The 16,974-nt window shown below is 40.4% G+C and overlaps 1 long non-coding RNA gene across 2 annotated transcripts in view; it reads left to right on the forward strand.

The window, feature by feature from the left end:
• Positions 1 to 16,974, forward strand: part of LOC121884187 — a 43,562-nt gene that overhangs the window by 11,139 nt on the left and 15,449 nt on the right. For both annotated transcript variants that reach the window (XR_006092310.1, XR_006092309.1), the window contains exon 2: positions 16,332 to 16,585. This is a non-coding gene — a long non-coding RNA (uncharacterized LOC121884187). The remainder of the gene's footprint in view (positions 1 to 16,331; positions 16,586 to 16,974) is intronic.

Genomic DNA, 16,974 nt, shown 5'->3' on the forward strand with positions numbered 1-16,974 from the left:
CCCTCTGCCTCGACTCCTGTCTCTCTGTTGCCTCTTTTCTTTCATCCACCTTTCCTCTCCTCCCCTCCCTTTTTCCTGCCCCTTCCTTAATTCCCTCATCCCTTATCTCCCCTCCCTTTTTGACTCCTGTCTTCTCATTCTCCCTCCGCTCAGCTCAGAACACCCACTGCTCATGGCTGAGCGGTGGGCGCTCTCTCTCCCCTGAAGCCTGTCCCACGCTGAGGGCCTTGCCAATTAATGGCTGTCATGTTTGCTCTCCGGCGGAGCTGCCGTAAGTGGTGCGGACAATTTGTATTACAGAGGGTCCATCTCATGCATGGGTGAACTAGGTGATGGGGCCTGCCTGAGCTAATGGGCTGTGGATGCAGAGAGGCCATAGACCCCGAGCACTCCACAACTGGAGGACTTAAGTAGGTGCTAGTTAAATGCAGTATTCAGCCTGGACAGAAACTACATGGTTGCAGAAAATGGCAGGTATATGCATGGACAAGCATCATAGGTCATTCATGCAAACTGAGAGGCACACAGCTGTATGTGTACGTGTATAGTTGTGTGCTTCTTCTTCCCTCGCTCGTTCTCTCTTGTGAAGGCCCCTGTCTGCTGCTTTATGCCATCCAGACTTCTATAATTGGATCAAGCACTACAGATCACCTCTCATTACCTAAACTGACAGGGCCTGTCTTGGCTGCTTTGAGAGAGGACAAACAGCAAGACAAAGGAGAACATGGGTGGGAGCTCTGTGTGGGTGCACATGTTTGTGTGCTTGTGTGAACCGGTGCGAAAAAGTGTTGTCCTGAACATTAAAGTTTCAAATGCATAAAATATCAATGCTTTGACCCTTGGTTGTAGGTGAATCACCATCAAACATCATGCAACATAAAATTGGCTGTGTTTGTTGTAATGTAGGAATACGTCACCCATTCATACTGTATGTGTTGAATAGTTTTTGCAGGCTTTTGCTACATAGACAATTGTCAGTGGGATAAATGTGTTGTTGTTTTCATTTATATTAATATGATGAATAAAATATGTTTATGAAACAGTGAGCATTTACTGTAGCTGATATAACTGATGATCAGTCACAAAATGGCTCCAGATAGGTACGCTGAGGCTTGTGTATTCCCCCATTTTTATTGCTCATTTATTTGTTTATTGGTGTGTTTCTGTCCAATCTCCACAGGTGGTTGCTAAAACCCCTGGAGCAGGGGAAAGGTCAGCCAATCTGCATAATGTCCTATTACTGGTAATATGGGAAGTGATTGGATTCAGGCAGGCTGGCAATTCAAATTTTCATTTTGTATTTCATGTGTATGTGTGAATGATCACCAAGCAAGTTATGTGTGTAAGTGAGTGTGTGCGTATGTGTGTGTGTGTGCACTACATATATTGTGACTGCTATGCAATGATAACTTAACTCTGTATTGTACCAATATGCTTATATATACTTACATATATACTGTAGATAACCACCTATTATATGTATATAATAGGTGTCATTGTCCTTTACCATCTAATATTTATCTCAGCACTCTTTGCACTCTTCATTGCTTTGCACTATTTATATCCTGTTTACAGTTCACAGAAACGGTTTCACCTATATATAGTCATTCCTTGTGTATATTCCTGAATATCGTTGTGTTGTTATACTGTGTTGTTATTCTGTGTTGGTATAGATACCGATGATTCTGATACTGATATTCTTATATACTATATGTGCTGTATAAGCTGTATAAAAATACTTTCATAAATATCAGTCGAGGAAAAAGTTTTGTTCCTGAAAGTGTATTCAAAAGACAGATGTTGCCACTTGTGTCTCTCCTTGGGGGCGACGCGGGTAATTGTTCCATAATTAATACATTATCATGGATATGCTGAATGCAGTGCATATCCTGACAGAGAAATAAACACTGCTGTTAAAATCTAATATTGATAAGGGAATTACTGTACAATCAGAAAGTTTTCAGACCCCTTCACTTTTTTCACATTTTATTATGTTGCAGCCTTATGCTACATCACTTAAATTCATTTTTTCCCTCATCAGTCTATACTCAATACCCCGTAATGACAAAGCAAAAACATGATTTTAGAATTTTTTGCAAATTTATTAAGAACGAAAAAACTGAAACATCACATTGACATAAGTATTCAGACCCTTTACTCAGTACTTGCTTGAAGCACCTTTGGCAGCGGTTACAGCCTGGAGTTGTCCTGAGTATGATGTGACAAGCTTTGTAGCTGTGCAAATATATCCACTGATACTTCAGGACACACCTTCAGTGATGTTCCTGGAATCATTGGGTGTTTCGGGTCTTTCAACATCACACACTCTCCTCCGGGTAACCCAGCTAAGGCTGATCAGACCCAAGATTTTGACCAGATGGCAAACTAGCTACTCTGCCCCCATGTCTCTCCTCTCTTGAGCCACAGCGACCTTGAGGCTCTCTCTGCTGCATCGTTGGTACTGCAGATGGCTCTTCTCCTCCTCTCTCTCTCAATACCCAGTGAGCTAAGGGCTCTGGATAGAGATTGGGCTGCAAAGCTCCTGCACCCAACCCTCTATAGGCAAGCATCTTGCTCATCAGCCACCTTACTAACATTTTCTGATCAGACCATCATACTTGGTGAGCTTCCTCTCAAATGCCTCTTCAAGGTGGTCCCCCCAAGGTATTGTCAACTCCAGGAGCACGACTTGCTTTGTGGAATTGGACACCAGAACCAGGTCAGGTCTTAAGGTGGTGGTCGTAATGTGCTGTAGGAGCTTGAGTTGCCTCTCAAGGTCTACCATCAGCTATCAGTCCCTTGCAGAGGCCAGTATTCCTTCTGTTGTTCTCACAGAAGGTCCTGGCTGCTCCCCCGCTCTGACGAAGGCAATAGATTGTTTTGAGGGACGAGTCTTCTTGGCCGACTCCAGTGCTGATGGATTCTGTGATGGACCTCAAGACCTGGTAATGCCTCCATCAGTACCACCCCTCTCCCAGTTTTTTGGTGCAGCAGTTTAGGATGTGCTCGAGGGTTCCATGCTTCGAGCAAAGTGGACAGGCCGTTATCTCTACCTTGCCCTGTGTGTGGAGGTTTGACGGGCTGGGGAGCACATCATGGACCGCCTGGACAAGGAACTTGATCCAGTTGGACTCAACCTTCCACCGCTCAGCCCAGGTCACTTTCCACTCCATGGTATTGTCCCATCTGGTCAGTGCTCCCTGTTGGCTCATCGCCACCATTCTACAGGTCCTTTCCTCCTCCACCACTGCTCTCACCACCTCCCGGACTAAGTGTTGCTTCTCCTTCCCATTGGTGGTGACAATGACCAAAGGGATACACATCTGGATTTGTGGATTTTCTGCCATTCCTCCCTGCAGATCCTCTCAAGCTCTGTCAGGTTGGATGGTGACAGTTGGTGGACAGCCATTTTCAGGTCTCTCCAGAGATGTTTGATTGGGTTCAAGTCAGGGCTCTGGCTGGGCTTCTCAAGAACATTCACAGAGTTGTCCTTAAGCCACTCCCGCATTGTCTTGGTTGTGTCCTTAGGGTCATTGTCCTGGAGGAAGGTGAATCTTCGGCCCAGTCTGAGGTCCTAAGTGCTCTGTACCAAGTTTTCATTAAGGATCTCTGTACTTTGCTCTGTTCAGCTTTCCCTCAACCCTGACCAGTCTCCCAGTCCCTGCCACTGAAAAACACCCCCACAGCATGATGCTGCCACCACCATGCTTCACCATTGGGATAGTATGGGCAGTTGGTGAACGGTGTCTGGTTTCCCCTAGACATGACATTTAGAATTGAGGCCAGACAGTTAAATCTTGGATTCATCAGATCAGAGAATCCTGTCTCTCACAGTATGAGAGTCCTTTAGGTGCTTTTTTGCAAACCTCAAGTGGGATTTCCTGTGTCTTTCACTGAGGAGAGGCTTCCGTCTGGCCATTCTGCCATAAAGCCCAGATTGGTGGAGTGCTGCAGTGATGGTTGTCCTTCTGGAGCTCAGCCAGAGTGACCATTGGGTTCTTGGTCACCTGCCTTACCAAGGCCCCTCCCCCCCAGTCGTTCAGTTTGGCCTGGCAGCCAGCTCCAGGAAGAGTCCTTGTTGTTCCAAACTTCTTCCATTTAAGAATTATGGAGGCCACTGTGCTCTTGGGAACCTTCAATGCAGCAGAAATTTTTTGTAGCCTTCCCCAGATCTGTGTCTCGACACAATCCTGTCTCTGAGCTCTGCAGGCAGTTCCTTCGACCTCATGGCTTGATTATTGCTCAACTATGCATTGTCAGCTGTGAGATGTTATCCAAATCATGTCCAATCAATTGAACTTACCACAGGTGGACTCTAATCAAGCTGTAGAAACATCTCAAAGATTATCAAGACAAATGGAAGACACCTGGACTAAATTTCAGGTGTCAGAGCAAAGAATACTTATGTCAGTGTGATATTTCAGTTCTTCTTTTTTAATAAATTTTTCAAAAAATTCTAAAATTCTGTTTTTACTTTGTCATTATGGGGTATTGAGCATAGATTGATGAGGGAAAAAATGAATTTAAACTATTTTAACATAAGGCTACAACACAACAAAATGTGAAAAAAGTGAAGGGGTCTGAATACTTTCTTAATGCATTGTATTTGCCATCTCCTCCTGGCACCTCTGTAAGTGAGAGAGAAGTCTTTAGACAGTTATTAAAGCAGCTGCACTGACACCTTATTCCCATTCACCCAGCACTCTGCTATGGTTGTCAAAAACACTCCCCACAGATTAGCTACTAATGCTAACATTTCAGTCATCACTACAAATAACTGCACAGGCAGACACACAGACACTGTCACTGGAGGGATGCCTTGCACAATGATAGTTGATTTGATTTGCATTAACTGGTCTCCAGTTTAGGGGTTAGGCCTAGTTCTAGACTGGCTTTTTGTACCAGATTAACTCAAATGGTCTTTCTCAGACATGGTTTGGAACAGTTCTTGATTTACAGTCAGGTAGTGTTGAACAGGTTTCCTAACTAAAATAAAACTTGAATTAAACTTCCAAGGAGACAAGTTTACCTAGGCTGATGTGAGTTTCTCCTGTTTTTGTCAAAATATCCTCTGTGAGAAAAACAGTGATCATCTTCTCATATAATTAGAAATTAAGAAAAACAGCAGTACCAAATAAGAGTCAATCCATGAGTTGTGTGCTTGTATTGAAGAAGATGTCTGTAGCTCTATATGTGGACAGTTGTAAAATACCAGTAGAATGTGGGCAGATAGATGGAGTTGATAAGAGAGGATCATCTGATATCATGAAAGGTTGTAACTCATGAATGTTGCACAGATACTTGAATTTGTTTCACTTAAACACTACAATCAATCAGCAATTATAATTTGCTTTTTTGTACACAATTAAAGTTCAAATAGAAACTAAAATAATTACAAAAAAGTTAGATATAGATTTGTTTGCTTTCTCCAAGGTCATTTATCTATTTGCTACATTTCTACTGTGTAACCAACTACAATACTCTCTAACCCTTAAGTGGATTCCTGCCGCACTTGTAACTTCATGTTTTTCTTTCAACATGCAAAAGTTCTAGTATGCATCAGCTCATGCTCTGTCATAGTTTCATGCTATTTATTCTAATTATAGAACTCTTCCTTCTATAGAAGATTTCTAAACACAACCAACAGATTTGATATCAGCTACCTCTCCTTCTTGCCTGCATGGCAGGGCAAAATAAATTGGATACAGAAAAGTGAGAATGGTGGAACATATGGTTGATGTGGCCAGAATGTGTCATTGTTGTTGTGTAAAAGGGCAGGGCATTTTATAGCTGGAGGTAATAACTTCTCCTCACAGTTTAGATTCAGTGTTTTTTTTTTTTTAGCTTTGTTCTAATGGGGCTCTCAAGGTTGGAAGTCTATCAACAGAGGAAACATGTACAAGCTTATTATAAAACTGTGTGCATGTGTTTGTGTACATCAGCGTGCATGCATGGTACATGTGTGTTTGATTAGTTTGGTTGCGGTTTGCTTATGCACAGTTGTGTGGAAATGAGAGAAAATAACAAAAGGTACAGAGGAGATAAAAAAACAAAGATGGTTACAGCATAAAAGTGGAGTAATTTTTGAGCTGTAATGAGTGACAAATAGAAGCCACATATCATGTGTCAGTGTCATACTGAGTCATACTGGGATCTGTGTTGCAGAGAGAGGTTGTTTCTTCGCATCATTTTGTAGCTTAGAGATTTTGCATGTGTGCCTAATCAAAATGACTGCTTTTATAATTGGTTTCATTATTTTCTTTTCTGGGTCTCCCTGAGTACTAAAATGGAGGTGTGGTAGCTGAAAGCAGCTTTTCTATTTTACCAGTTTTTAGATCCTGTGTGTCTCTGATGTGTCCAGGCCTGTATTAACTAAAGTGTAAAGGATATCTTCATGTTAGTGCACTACAAGTACAGCTAATAGTAAAGAATGATAATTTACAGCAGTTTCTCACTCACACACACTGATAATTCTACAATAATCAGTCTAGTTGTGGTGAGAAAAGGTTTAGCTCATAATAAGGAGCTCTTTGTTTTTGAGCATGCAAGTTATGGATGATGGAATCTTGCAGTTGTTTTGTTTAATCATCATTTTCACTGTCTGTCTTCATGATTGATGTCTCATTATATTGCCGTCTTTGCTGTCTTTTATGACTGCTGCACACCACGTGTTTGAATTTGTCTCCTGAGATTGAAATGCTCCCTGAAAAAGAGATATCTGGCAGGACGGCAGGTGTACAGAAAATAAATGCTTTATCCATTAGTAATAGCAATTAGTGCTATTACCCACAGCATGCAATGCTGAGGGCGGCATCTGTGATGCAGTTGTCACTCATCTTTTTCATGATTACAGAGGCAGAGGCTTTAAACACTAGAGGGCACTCACAGATCTCATCACAATCACACATAGACCTGGATTCCTTTGTTCCTTTGGCTGTAGAAAATAAATACACATCACTTCCTTGTAGACACACTCACAAAAATACTTATAAATATACAAATAGTGACTTGTAAAGCCAGTATAAATCTTTTTGTTTTCTTTTTTCGTTTTGTATTTTAAAGAATTATACATTAAATTACAACAATTTTGTATTTTTTTCAATAAAACTAATAATGTATCATATTTACAGTATATACAAAAACATAATGGAGAATTTGTGTAGCAGCATAGATGTGGGTCTATATATATATATATATATATATATATATATATATAGACTTTTTTTTTTTTTTTTTTTTCTTACAACCCTCCAGTCCTCCTTAATAAATAATTGTTGGGAATATGCACTGATGCAGGACAACACACCATCAATAAATGCATTTGAAACTTTGATCAGTAACTTGTTCTTCGAGGTGAAAGAATGAAAGATGAGGAGAGAAGTTTAGAGGTAAAGTCTGAGAGTTTCTGAGTATGAAAACATTCAATTCAATTCAAGTAGGCTAAATTCAAGTAAATTCAGTGGGCTTTATTGGCATCAAAGTTTCAAGAACGATGTTGCCAAAGCATTAAAATACAATCTGGATAGTACAAAATAACAATAATATGAACATTAACACAACATTAATTATCAGTGGGTATCTGCCTTATTCTGCTCTACATGCATTTATTGGTGTTTTTCTGTGTACATGTAAAACATATCTGCAGAATTCTGCACGTAAAGATTCTGTTGGATGTTTGTCCCAACGGGTATAGCTATGATGATTGAGTGGACCCCATACTCCACTACCATAGAGCACAATGGGCAGGATCACACTATCAAATATTTTAACTGGGTTGCCACATTTTAATTAGAATTTGGAAATTTTCTCTTAATTGCAGTTAGAGCTCTTCAAACGTTTTCTTTTAGTGCATTCACTGCCATGTTGAAACTCCCTCATGCTGTTATGGTTATACTAAGGTAGATATAACTCATACTACGTTCAATTACATGATTATTTATGGTGAAGTGGTATTTATTCTCCTGACATCTGGGGCATTTTTGAAAAATCATGACATTTGTTTTCTTCATATTTACTGCCAGGGCCCAGTTCTGACAATATTTTTCTACTATGTCCAGCTGTTACTGTAGTCCTTGTTCAGTAGGAGACAGTAGAACAAGGTCATCAGCATAAAACAGAGACTTCACCTCTCTACCTAGGAGGGAGAGACCAGGAGCAGCACATTGATCCAACTGAACAGCAAGTTTATTTATATACACATTGAATAAAATCAGACCTAAATTGTAACCCTAACAAACACCTAATCTCTGGGTGAAGAACTCAGTTTGTTTGTCTCCAATTTTAACAGCACACCTATTTTCCAAATACATTGATTCAACCAGATCATACATTTTGCCCCCTATAGGCAAAGCAAAGCAAGGCAGGTTTATTTGTATAGCATATTTCAACAACATTGCAATTCAAAGTGCTTTACATAAAACGAAAAAGGCATCAAGAAAGAATGTGAAGCAAAACGAGGCAATATAAAAAGACATTTAAATATAATGAAAACAGTTACGGTGCAGTGTAAGATATTAATCAATACCACAATGTAGAAATCTGTAATAGAGCCCTTCATGCCAAATAGTCAAAAGCTTTCTTGAAATCAATAAGAATAATTTCCTTACGGTAGTTACTAGGGTCTGATTTGTCCCCACTCTTATGAATGTGGGAAATGAGCCCTTTGCACCAGATGTTAGGAAAACATCCTGATTGTAAGACGATATTGAGCAGCTTCTACACTGCACCCTGCATCTCTGGGGTGCTGCATTTGAGCATTTCATTTTTAATGCTGTCTAGACCACAAGCTGTCCTTGGCTGGAGATATTTTGTCTGTGTGGTCAATTCTTCCCAAGTAATTGGGGAAATCAAGGGGGTTTTGTTGTCTTTAATTGTTTCTTCTATTGTTTGGAGTTTTTCTTTTATAATACATTGATCTAAATTAATTAGATTTATTGGTATTTCTTTGCACAGATTTTCAAAATGTTCTCTCCAGATGTCACCATTCTGGATGGGTAATGCTTGTGGTTGCTTTGTGTTAAAGGTGTTCCACATATCCCACAATTGATTTTGATGAATGGCGTTCTCAATATCTTCAAGTTTCATGTGGGTATAATTTTGTTTTTTATTCCTAATTGTATGGTTATATTTGTTTAAAATTTAATGCGTACTTAATGCGTAAGGCTGGTTGTTTGGTTGGCAATGTTTTTCATTTGCTATTTTTCTCAGGTCTTTTCTGATGGTTTTACATTCTTGACCAAAACATTTGTCAGTGTTTTGCCTTTTAACAGGCTACAATTTTTATAAGGTCAGCTTTAATAGCTGCCTCATGGCCTTTTTTTTACACCATCTCTGGTAGGGACATATTGATTTTGGTCATATATTGATATGTCATTCATCAAATCAGGGGAGTTCAAGGCCATGATGAATCTGTCTCCACTGTCTGGGCCCCCTCAGATAGTTTTGTGTCACTCATTTGACCTGAGAGTTTAAAGAACACATTTATTTGGTCATGGTCTGAAAAGAGGGATTTTTGTCTGACAGTGAATGCACTGATAGTGGAGGGGTCCATATCAGTGATTGCATAGTCTACTACACTAGACCCAAGAGCTGAGGGGCATGTGAAACTCCCTGAAGAGTCCCTGCTGAACCTACCGTTAACTATGCATAGGCCTAAGGCCCAACAGAGATGCACTACCTCCTTGCCATTTTGATTTATTTCAGAGTCAAGGTTGTTCCGATGGGTGATGGTTGGTGTGGTAAACAGAGGAGACTGACCAAACACATGGTTGTTTTCCTGCGGGTTGATGACATCAGGTTCAATTCCTGTTCGTCCATTCAGATTTACAGTTAGAAGCACGTTTCCCTGGGCTTGGAAATAGGCAATTTCTAAAGGAGAGTCTCAAAAATGTCTTCTTCAAAATAAGAATCTTCTGGGGTTATACAAATAGCACAGAGATATTTATTGATCCCTATCAGTTATACCCAGGGTTTGATCTAACCTTAACAAAATGTTTGATTTACCTTGTTTTACTGATAAAATCTGATGGCAAAGATCTCCTTTATACCCCACCAAAACCCCCCCTCCCCCACAAATACTACTACTTTACTGACTACTGCTGTTGCTATTATCCCTGCTACTAACTAGCAATACATTCCCATGTTGTTCTGTTACTCAAGTGGGAAGGTATTCTCAGTATGTACATCTTAGCTGAACATAAGCAGGGTGCAAAGGGTGTGCACCATCTCCCCGATGTCTCCCAGCTCAGAGGTAGTAGGGGGAGGGACTGTGGCAATAGGCTGGGCTACAACTGCAGCATAGCTCCACTGCTGTGGTTGGGGAGAGGGACAAGGGGCAGCTACTGCTGTGTAGCTCTGCTGCTGATGCTATAAAGGGGGTTGGTGGGCATGGGCTGAGGCGGGGGAAGGTAGACTCCTCTGAATGTGCTTCACAGTGGTGAGGTGGTGGGCATGTGAGGAGTGGGTAAGTAAGGTGGCAAATCCTCCTCTGATCTCCATATTAATGTCATGGATGACATGAGGAGGGGTGTCTGTCCTAGGCAGCAGGGTGGAGACCACAATGAGGTGCTGCAGCGTTTAGACAGCACTTTGTTACCAGGAAAAAGCTTGTTTGTGGCCAGGATTTTCCCATTAGAGTCAGCCAGCAGGACCACTTGTGGGGCTTGCTCTTCAGGGGGAAGCTGAGATGGGCAGAGCTGGCAGTTTGCAGCTGACTGTGTGGATGTATCAGGATGTGCCAGGGTGTTGTTGGGCTGGGTGCAGAGTAGAGCGGGTGGAACAGAGACAAGGCAGGGGTTTGAGACACTCGCAGGGGAGAGTCTGTGTCTCTGTACTTGTCATTGTGGTGACTGATGAAAGTTGGTTTGTCAGGCGTTGGACTTGCCTGGTGAAGCTCCTCTCTTTATTCTCAGCATTCTCCGTCACTTTGGCTAACTGAACACGGAGCACACTGATCTCCTATTTGAGTGCCTCTACACTTCCTCTGAGGTCAGATGCCAAGGCCCGGTTGTCTCTCTTGAGCTGCTGGAGCTCCTCTTTAAGCTGCTGCAGAGTGTTGTCTGGGGGGTCAGACAGTCTGGGTTGGGTCAGCTATTTGAATTCAGCAAAGTCCAGCTCTAGCAGTGACATACTCTCCTTCAGCTGGTTGGTGGAGTTGGCAGGTGTGGGAGGGCCAGAGATGGACAAGGTGGTGGGCTCTCATCATCTTCACTGTCAGAGGGGACACTGATCTTCTTGGTGTCCACCTCAGCTTTCAACAGGGGGAATGTCTCTTCAAAGGACCTCAGATTGGCTTCATTCCCTTGGACCATGACCTTTCCTTTGGTGTAATATGTGATAGTAAGCAGAGGGTCATCCTTGTCAAGGTGTTCATCTTTACAGATCTTTAATCTGCCTCCTGAGCCAATGCCCTCACTGGATATGTATGCATAATCGCTGCACAGAGTATCTCTCTGGATGTAGAAGGAATCAGTGAAGAATATGAGGTTGTTCTTCCTTCCTTCTTTGTGCTCTTTGTGTTCCTGCCTTCTATTTGTGTTTCTCCGTAGCTGTTCCACTCTTACATTTAGCAGGGTTGTCAATTACCCTGCACTCCGCTCTGAGGGCTGTGCTGTGCTTAGCTGTCTGCTGACCAGTTTCCATGGCGACCGCTTGTTTACTCCAAGGGGAGCTAGGCTAGGCTAGCTTTTCTAGCCCATCAACACTGGCTAAAAAACAAAACAACCCCCCCCCTCCCTCCCAAACTACATACAGTTTACCAGATACATTAATGATACCAACAAGGATCCTTTAATTTTTTTAAGTTTGTCTTCTTGTTTTCATAAAATAACTCTTCTGTTAGCTTTTGTCCAAAGATGAAATTTCCTCTTCTGTTCTTGCTGATTAATGCTGTTACTTTTTCTTGAGAGTCCTTTCTTCAGATTATTTGAGGGTTATTTTGCAAAATGTCCCACTTTTTTTAGGTCCAAGTTTGAGATGTATTCAGGAGCTCATTTTTGGTGCAGCTACTCTTCTGGAATTCTCTCTGAATCAAGGCCAAGTGTTGTTAGATTGTAGCACACTGCTTTTCCTCAGAAGTCCCAATCTCTTCCTCCATAAGTTCCCCAGCTCATTCTTGGTATCCAGTTGTTCGTTTTTTCCCATAAACGATATCAGTCAAGACCTGCCATTTCCTTTTCCCTGGTTGACACGTGATTAATTGACAAAATGATTTACTGGCAAATGTCATATACCACACAGACTGGGGTAAACGGAATGGAGGATATTGGTATTTAATAGTGTGTGTTTATGTGTATTTGGTGTTTTTTGTTGTTTTTTTTGTTTTTTTTTAATCTAATCATTACCCTGTTTATCAGTTATCCTGTTCCTCAATGTCTGGTTGGTTGATTATAATATTGATGTGAATGTATGTATAAACTGTAGCCTCCATCTGCCACTTTTCCTATGTGAGTGATGGCTATAGGGGTCTTGCAAATAGCAATCCAATCTGCACAAACGTAATGAACATGGAATTATGTGTAATATGTGTATTGAACACTGCTGATAGAGCCTAGATGACCACACACACACACCCATCTGCAAAATATGGTTAAGGGCACAAACAGAGATCAAATTAACATATCTTATAAAATTATTAACACAGAAATGTAGATGACCAGGAGCAGTAATACCAACTACAGATTTGTTAACAGCCACACATTATACATGTCACCAAACTGTATTATTACTGTTTTTTCAAGAATCAATTGATTTTAGGCCAATTTTGTAGTGTTTTCCATTGCTGGTCAGAGGTTAATGTCAAAAAAGGACAATGAAAATAAATGAAAAAATAAACACTGTACTACTGTGACAATCGCTCTGCTCTTTTAGGCATATTTATATAAAGCAGTTTAAGTCTGCTACATATAATGCAGGTCCTGCGAGTATTACAAATACTGCACCTGAGTGCAGAGAACTTTAAAGATTGGCTCTGTAAGGGAGCAAAAGAAGACAATCATTTATATTGACTGGGTCGAAATGTGTGCATGCTGGTCTGATGCAGGAGGGAAATGGTGGGCCAGTTTGACTCTTCAAAGTGGAGTATGGAGCACTTTGTAAGTAAATTACTCTAATGATTCAGCCAATGGAGCTGTAATTGCCAGCAGACAGGGAGGCATGACTGAAGAGGGCTACTTTCTTTCCTTCTTCATTCCCATGAGAAACTTCTCTTATTGCTCATCTCCCACTGTGAGGGCGGAGAAAGAGACAGATCAGCAGGTTCAGAGTTGGTAGTGCGTTCATGGTGTTCTTATACCTTATATATACCTGTATGTGTGTGTATATATCTATATCTCTATATCTATATCTATATTATTATTATTAAGTGTTTATTTACTATATTTTGTAAATAAACACTTATCCTAAGTTACAAAACTCGTCTGGTTTCCCATATTTTGTCGCAGCCTATGAGCCGGGCTGTGACATATGACCTTCGCAGTCACCAGATCTCAACCTAATTGAACACCTGTGAGATTTTGGACTGATGTGTTAAACAGCGCTCTCCACTACCATCATCAAAACACCAAATGAGGGAATATCTTTTTGAAGAATGGTGTTCATCCGTCCAGTAGAGTTCAGAGACTTGTAGGATCAATGCCAACGCTGAGGAACACCATATATATATATATGCACTTACTGTTACAAATGCATTTTAATTTCATAGGACACTCTACAAAGTGACTGAACGAGGGCATTCATCTCATGTAACCCAGACAGGTACTAGTCTGACAGATAGTATAGGATACTGTGTCTATATACAGTTTGACCTTTGTAAAACTGTTTCTTTTCATGTTAACCTTCTGCAAATTGTTTTATTTGCTTTTTGTTCTGAAATTAATCAGATTATTTTTTACATCAATTTATAAATTTGTCTATATAATATCAGACAGTAGTGGAAAAATGTGCATCGCTTTATCCTACAGCCTAAATTAAGTCTTCATATTGCTATTTTTATTCAGTCAACAGTCCAAAACTTAATGGTATTCATTTTACAATAACATTACACATAAAAAATGAAACAAAACAAAACAAAAACACATTAAAACTAATTGTAACAATAAAGCTTGTTAATTCACCTTTTGGTTTAGTACAAGTTATGCTATAGGCCATGCACCTGTCGTATGAATCACAGGTCATACGACAGATATTATGTGATTCACAACCCCCTCTTCTGCTCTCTCCCAAACCACTTTAAGTGTAGCTGGCAGGCAGATCAATGGCACAGCCTTAGGGGGAGTGAGAGAGGGGCTGACTGTGGGTGTTCTGTCTCTTAGCTCTTCCTCTCTCTACTGGGTTTCTGCACTTCTTTATCAGAGATATAGAGAATAAGCTTTCCCCAACACACCCAGGCCTTTCTCCTACTCTCACATGCTGTACTACTCACTCATTTAGTGTGCTTTACCTGTACCTGAGTGTAGGCCATTTGTATGCCAATATGCACTGCACTGGTTATATTACTTTCAGTACACCAAGCAAATGTGTTTTTTAACAAGTACATAGTGTTTTTCAACTGTAAATGTGTACGCTACACAATAAAATTTACGGTATTTTATTCGCAACATTAAAGCAGTTTTACTGTATGATCAATGGAGTCATTAATCATCACATTAGTTACAAGTGAAACAGTTTGCTGGATAGTTTGCCAAACTAGCGCACAAGTTTAGCCTACAGTACTTCTAAAGCAAAGTCATATAACAGGCGTGTCTGTTGATTGCTGATAATGAGCACATTGCCCTCATTTGTGCTCAGATCATCACAGCATCACAGTGTCATCACAAGTTTAGTATCGCTTTTTATATATTTCAGTTCCGTCTGGTTCCATCTCTGCCTCTAATTATCCCAGTCTTCATCTTCTCCATCACATTTAATTCTTGTTCTCTTTTTTGTCTTTACACTCTGCATTGTGAGTAAAAAAAGAAAAACTTGTGTGCAATTCGTTCCATTTTGATTTTAAACGCACAATATTTAATTTCTGCTGCTAGGGGTCTCTCAATCAAAACGATAACAAAAGACGAAGTTTGATGACGTTGTGAAGTAGTGCAGGATCATGGGAGTTGTCTTTATTGTTAGACAACCAGCTTCTCTGGCTTGGGATTACTTCTAAAACAGATCTGACTAAATCAGACTAAAACAGACTGATTAAAACAGGTAAAAACAGTGAATAAAGCAATTTCTTCATTGCTGTTAGGCAGGCACAGGACATCCAGGAGGGGCTGCTAGCCGAGCTGCTGCTAATGTTTGCTCAGCTTGTTTCTCTGATAACTTAAGATCCAGACGTCTAACGACTAAAATCCTTCTTCCAGTTAAAAGTTACGGTTAAAAACGACCAAGATCTAAAAGTTTATTGTAAAAATGTTGCTTAAAACTGAATGAATATCCATTTATAACAGTTTCTGGCGGACAACCAAAACGCCAACGTATCATCTTGTATGCGCATACTCTTTGGTAAACGCCATTGTGGCGGATGACCACAACACCAACACATGCATCTTGTGCAAGTATACTCTTTGGTAAAGGGTAACAGTTTTGCTGCAATGATGCACAATTGAGACACAATTGAGAATGGGGTTTTGGTTTTGATGACTGTTTCTGTTTTGTTACAGTCACATACAGTGTTTGTTTATTGTATTTAATTTCATAAATAACTAAAAAATGTATGTTGGTGGAAATAAGCGGTTATGCTTAGGCTGTCAATCAGCTCCAATTTTAAGGCAGCTTTTAGATGACTAGTAAGGTGTTGCTTACTTAACAACAACAGGCTTAAAGCAGTTTATTTTTGGCGTCATCAGGCAAAAATAACCTTTGCATATTGTTATTCAAGTTGTCTGAGAGAACACTAGACTTCTGCACCTCCTCTTGGCTCTGTATTCAGGCTTTAGAATATCTAGCCCGTTACAGGAGATTTAAGCCAAGCATGGGTCATTCTACAAATGCAGTTCAGATGGTGAAAGCCTGTTTCAGTGGTGGAAAATCCTGGAGAAAAAGTTGTTATTCCAGCATTGGCAACAACCACCTACACTCCACATTTTTATGTACATGTCCAAGAGGTTCTCCTTCAGCCCACCTGTGTGTATGAGGCTTGTGTCCTGCCTGCAGGCCTGGATTATAACCATCATATCCACAGGCCAACAATGAAAAACAGGGATGGAATTTTGCTATATGTAAAACCCGATTACCGTGTTAAACCACTGATTTACCTGTATTTATAATTACAATTACAAATACAACTTCTACAAAAACTACTACAAATTAAGTGTCATCATGTACAACTTGTTGTGTTGTCTTTTTTTCTTTAGGTACTGCAAATTCTGAAGCAAAAATTCCAAGAGATTAAGCTCACATATACTGGTGCAGTTCCAAAGGACTACAGTGCATGCCAGACCTGCAGAGACCCATCTTGAGAGGACGGCTGGCTGATGACAAGGGGATGCCAAGGAAGAGAGTGATGCATCCCTCAGAACCACAGCAGGTTGGGCTTGTCTCTAGAGTTCTAGCCCTGACATCACAGAGCAGCTCCTTGAGCATCAAGTCAGCAGGAGACTTGGAAAAGGTATACTGACATACTTTTCTGGAGCAACAGGGTACCTAAACCAGACTCTAGGAGCTGCACTTTAATAACCAGATTCATTTACCTGACAGATCTAAATAGAAAGATATCTTTCATGCAGAAAACATTAAACTAAGATTCTGTTTCTTGTTTGCCTAAACGGCAAACTATTTTTAAAAATATTTCTGTAAAAAATAATAATTTGGAAACTTTTTTTTTTTTTTTTTGACACCATCAGTACCACATGATAACCAACAGTCGACCAGAACAGCCGCCTTCCAATCGACCTGGCAAATGAGAAGAAGAGATAACCATGATAGGAGATGGATACTGATTTAACAGTGTACGTTATTTTAGGGTTTGACATTTTATTTATCATGGTTGTGGTTGGT

The sequence above is a fragment of the Thunnus maccoyii genome, chromosome 18, assembly GCF_910596095.1.
Source record: "Thunnus maccoyii chromosome 18, fThuMac1.1, whole genome shotgun sequence".
Classification (NCBI taxonomy): domain Eukaryota; kingdom Metazoa; phylum Chordata; class Actinopteri; order Scombriformes; family Scombridae; genus Thunnus; species Thunnus maccoyii.